The following is a 5,585-nucleotide window of genomic DNA, read 5'->3' as shown; positions in this document are numbered from 1 at the left end:
AGGCATGAGCCACTGCACCCAGCCTAGACACATACGTTTTTACAAATTTCAGCTGTTTCTTAATTGTTCCTTTTCTTTCCCCACCACATGCATCAGAGTGCCTTCCTGCATCCTTCTGTCTCTTTGCCTTTGGGCCAAATGTTTGCTCTCCTTGCATGTTTCTCCATATACTGCCTTTGGTGCCCCTCAGTGTGAAGTCTCCCCAAAGACTCCTTTGATCAAACAAACCCTGCTCCCAGTCCCCTCTCCGGGTAAGGTCATTCTAGCCAAGAGGTTTAACCATCATGGGACACTTTCCCCAGGACTGGACAGGATCCACTGCCTTCTGCTTCCTTTCAGTGTGAATCTGCCCTGTACTTGCCACTGTAATTCCAGCCCCACAGTGCCCCAACCTGTCCTCTGGGAGCCTAAGACTTTACCTGTTATCTCATCCACGTAATTTCCTGTGCCACCTTGAAATTCCCTGAAGATGCCTAAAGCATCTTTGTAGTCCTTGCTTTGAAATGACTACCCAAGTTTTATATGGGCACCAACTATTTCAGTCATTAAGGGGACTCTCCTGCTAGCCTTATATTTACCATCTATGTGAAACTTTTTTTTTTTTTTTTTTTTTGAGACGGAGTTTCACTCATGTTACCCAGGCTGGAGTGCAATGGCGCGATCTCGGCTCACCGCAACCTCCGCCTCCTGGGTTCAGGCAATTCTCCTCCCTCAGCCTCCTGAGTAGCTGGGATTACAGGCACGTACCACCATGCCCAGCTAATTTTTTGTATTTTTAGTAGAGACGGGGTTTCACCACGTTGACCAGGATGGTCTCGATCTCTTGACCTCGTGATCCACCCGCCTCGGCCTCCCAAAGTGCTGGGATTACAGGCTTGAGCCACCGCGCCCGGCTATGTGAAACTTTTAAGGGCAATTTTCCTTCCCTTCAGTGTGGAGGGTTGAAGAAATCTCTTCAAGTATACCATTTTTCATCTCTGGTAAGGAGATCTCTTTCATTTTTTCCCCCTAGTCATGCCCTACTTATTCATCTTTCTCCCTACCCCATAAGAGACTCACTATAATATGTTTAATGGATTCCTAAAAGATATACAGTGCTCTTATGGGTAGGTATAACTTTAGCCTACATAAATAGTGTTATACTCTAGATCTTACTGTATTTCTTCTTTATACGACACCTGTTTTTAAGATTGTTGTGGGGTTCTAAGTACCTTTAGTTCACTGTGGCTGACTGTTGCACAGTATGGCAAAGTATGCATTTACACATTTTGCTTCCCCATTTCTCTAGCAATGAAACCCTAGGCTGCCTTCATGTACAATCCTTTGATGAATGCACTTGTTTATGTTCCTCTGGGAACATGAGATTGCTGGCTCATTGGCTAGATGCATATTCAAATTCATAAAATAGAGTCAGGTGGCTTCCAGAATAGCTCTACAAGTTTATAATCCCACCAACAATTGTTCCCTTTTCCCCACATCCTTTCCAACGCTTGGCAGATATTATCTGACTTGCCTAACTTTTGTTAATTGAGGTGACACCAAATGATATCATGTTTTTTTGGGGGGAGTACCAAATTTCTTTATTTGAAGGAATGGTACAAAGAACTTAAGTGGATGTTTTGGTATAACTTATACAAAAGGTAAAGGAAACCCCAACATGCATGCACTGCCTTGGTGACCAGGGAAGTTACTCCGTGGCTATAGGGAAATTAGCCTAAGGTTTAACTTTCATTATCACTGTCTCCCAGGGTGTGCTTGTCAAAGAGGTACTCTGCCAAGCCAGATTGGGGTGCTCCCATCTTGCACAAGTTGGTCACGTGGTCACCCAGTTCTCTGATGGATTTCACCTGCTCATTCAGGTAATGTGTCTCAATGAAGTTACACAAATGGGGGTCATTTTTGTCAGTGGCCAGTTTGTGCAGTTCCAGTAGTGACTGATTCACATTTTTTCCCAAATGTAATGCACACTCCATCGCATTCAGCCCGCTCTCCTAGTCATCATGGTCTGGTTTCTTCATAACCTGAAGGAAGATGCGGCCACCTCGTAGGCTCTGCAACTTCATCAGTTTCTCGGCATGTTCCCTCTCCTCATGAGATTGGTGAAGAAAGTACTTGGAAAAGTTCTTCAAAGCCACATCATCGCGGTCAAAGTAGTAAGACATGGACAGGTGAACACAGGAGGCGCAGAGCTCCAGGTTGATCTGGCGGTTGATGGCGGCGTCTGAGTCCTGACGGTAGTTCTGGCGCACCTGCGAAGGAGACGCCTTATGGCGGCGGCTAAGGAGAGGCGGCGGTGCCGGCCGTGGTTGCGCGGCGTTGGTGAGGCGGCGGTGGCCTTGGGGCGGTCCGAGGGCGCGGTGTGGAGGTGACGGAGGGCTGGCTGTGGGCGGCCGGCCGGGGTGGGGGACGAGCGCCGGGTTCCGTCCAAGGAATGTTGAAGCAGGAAAATGCGGCGACTCTCGGCGAAGAACGTCTCGTGATACCGTGTTTTAATTGCATTGCTCAGGGTACTTCTAAGATTGAGCATTCTCTTTTTGAGACAGGGTCTCACACTGTCGCCCAGGCTAGAGTGCAGCTTTCAACTCCCAGGCTCAAGCTAGCTCCTGCCTCAGCCTTCTGAGTAGCTGAGACCTCAGGTGCACATCACCAGGCCTGGCCTTTTTTTTTTTTTTTTTTCTAGACATGGGGTCTCGCAATGTTGTTCGGGCTGGTGTGGAGCTCCTGGGCTCAAGCCATCCTGCCTCAGCCTCCCAAAATGCTGGGATTACAGGTGTGAGCCACTATGCCTGGCCAAAATTGGGCATATCTTCACACACTTGCCAGACATTCTAATTTCCTTTCTGTGATTTCTGACTTTATTCTTTGCCCACTTTTCCATTGGATTTCTGGCCTTTTTCTTGTTGATCCACAGGAGTTTCTTGAGCATTCCAGATATTAATCTTGTATAGCTTTAGACATTGCAAATCTCTTCTCTATGGAGGAAGTCTGCTTGGAGGGGGTTGGAGCTCACTATCAGGGAATTAATATAAATCATTTGCTGAGATCTAGCCTTTCCTGCTAAATCTCTTGGGTCCTATTCACCCTCCCTAATCCAAGAACAATTAAACTATTCCCCATTTTTCTAATCCATTTATTAAAAGTAGTAAGTTTGGGGCTAGGTGTAGTGGCTCACACCTATAATCCCAGCACTTTGGGAGGCTGAGGTGCATGGATCATCCGAGGTCAGGAATTCAAGATCAGCCTGGCCAACATGGTGAAATCCTGTCTGTACTAAAAGTACAAAAACTAGTCGGGCATGTGGCAGTTGTGGTGGTGTGCACCTGTAATCCAAGCTACTCGCCAGGCTGAGGCAGGAGAATCCCTTGAATCCAGGAGGCGGAGGTTGCAGTGAGCTGAGATGGCACCACTGCACTTCAGCCTAGGTGACAGAATGAGACTCAGTCTAAAAAATAAAATAAAATAATAAAAGTAGTTAGTTTGGGTTTCTATGTCTAGGCTGTCCTCCAAAATATCCATCTTGATTGTTGTATTACTAAGGATAATGATGGTTTGTGGGAGGAGAAAGCGTTGTGATTTGAACAGAGCACACAGAAGGTTTTCTGGGGAGGCTGGAAAAAATTATTTTTCATTTTTTTCTTTTTTGAGACAGAGTCTCGCTCTGGTTGCCCAGGCTGGAGTGAAGTAGCACAATCTCGGCTCACTGCAGCATCGACCTCCTGAGCTCAGGTGATTCTCCTTCCTCAGCCTCCTGAGTAGCTGGGACTACAGGTGCACACTACCACAACTGGCTAGTTTTTTGTATTTTTAGTAGAGATGGGGTTTCACCATGTTGCCCAGGCTGGTCTCAAACTCCTGGACTCAAGCTATCCACCTGCCTTGGCCTCCCAAAGTGCTGGGATTAAAGGCATAAGCCACCACGCCTGGCTTTATTTCTCAGTCTGGGTGGTTTTACCTTATAATAATAAATTAAGCTATACATTTGATTTGCATGATTTTCTTTTCTGTGCCCTGTTTTACAATAAAATATTAAAATATATGTCCTTCAGTTACCTTTCATTTTCCACTACTCTTCAATTTGCAAAACTAAAATTCATTTTTCAAAACAATCTAGTTTCTCCCCGAGTGGAAGCAAACCTGATTGCCAGACATAGACTGCTCTGGAAATGGGCTTTTTCAATTACTACAAATCAGATATTCCTCTTTATGGTCCACCGATAAAACTGACCACCCTCTGGTAGCTGAATCCACAGCCATGGCAAGGGTCTGTGCAGTCAACCTGCCAGGGCAATGCTGGGCCTGAGAGTGGAGATCAGGAACCTCTGAATCTACCTCATGAGCCTAAGGGCTTAGCTTGGCCATGGTTCCCTATTAATAGGCTCTGGGTCACATATAAAACAAGAGAAAGATGACAAAATCTAGGGAGGTTATGGCCACTAGTGACCTAAGGACTCAAAACTTCACACACAAATATGAAGAGCCATATATAAAGAAATGGACATGGATGGGTGTGGTGGCTCACGCCTAAAATCCCAGCACTTTGGGAACCTGAGGTGGGCAGATCACTTGAGCCCAGGAGTTCAAGACCAGGCCTGGGCAACATGGCGAAACCCCATCTCTGGTAAAAATATCAAATATTAGCCAGGCGTGGTGACACATACCTGTAATCCCAGCTGTTTGGGAGGCTGAGGTGGGAGGATCACCTGAGCCCAGGAGGCGGAGGTTGCAGTGAGCTGAGATGGTGCCACTGCACTCTGGGTGACAGAGGAAGACCCTGTCTCAAAAAAGAATTTTTTTAAAAAAAGTAGTCATATACAAAGAAGCTGCTCTTTCCACAGTTTAAAGTTTCCATTTGCAATATTGGATGAGAATGGGTGAAGGGGTGCCAGCAAGCTGTGGTGGCATAAACTGCTTGACTCACAGTGACTAAAATCTCTGTCTATTTGAAGTGAGCCTTTGCCAGACCCAAAAGGCTCTATTTTCCCAATAACCTGATACCAGCTTTGGTCAAGGCACTAGCCATGGCAGCTGCACTAAGCCATGAGCTCCCATAAGCTATTTTTATCTCAAATACTCACTAGGACCCACCGGGTCACCAGTATCCTCAGGGGAAGGTTTGGGGCCCTGAATCCTACCTTCCACCCCACGGGGATAAAGACCACGAGGACGGCGAGGAAGCATTTTTATTAAATGGTTGATTGAGGCCCCTGCATGCCCTCAGAACAAGGTTTTTCAGTAAATGCGAGTCAGAGAACTTGACTTTGGCCAGGAGGTCTCAGCAAGAAATCCTGCTCCCTCTTTCTGAATCTGAGAGTTCATGACCCTACCAGCTGCACGGAGGAGGATGGCTGCCCTGCTCAGAAAGGCCAGGCCCTTTATGGTCACCACATGGAGACGGGAAGCAGAAGAGAAGAAATGGGGTCATGAATTCCCACCCAACAATCTGACATTTCCCTCCCTGGGCTCAGCCCTCTTGACTTCATACCTGGGTTTGCCCCCTTCCTCAGCAGCACTTTCAGAACAATCCCTTATCCCCCAGCGTGGCATAAACAACCATGCGGTAAACAGAGCTTGTCTTCTTTGAGTCC

The 5,585-nt window shown here is 46.8% G+C and overlaps 1 pseudogene across 1 annotated transcript; it reads right to left on the bottom strand.

The window, feature by feature from the left end:
* Positions 1-1,567: 1,567 nt before the first annotated feature.
* LOC116535317 lies at positions 1,568-5,020 on the bottom strand (annotated as a pseudogene). The gene is made up of 2 exons (XR_004262155.1): positions 4,996-5,020; positions 1,568-2,473 (listed from the first exon to the last, which is right to left on the bottom strand). The product of XR_004262155.1 is annotated as a ferritin heavy chain pseudogene (transcript).
* Between the last annotated feature and the right edge of the window lie 565 nt (positions 5,021-5,585).

Source organism: Sapajus apella, unplaced genomic scaffold, assembly GCF_009761245.1.
Source record: "Sapajus apella isolate SASKATOON/1434 unplaced genomic scaffold, GSC_monkey_1.0 scaffold94, whole genome shotgun sequence".
Taxonomy (NCBI): domain Eukaryota; kingdom Metazoa; phylum Chordata; class Mammalia; order Primates; family Cebidae; genus Sapajus; species Sapajus apella.
Note: the sequence above shows the minus strand (reverse complement) of the source record. Positions and strands in the feature narration are given on the sequence as shown.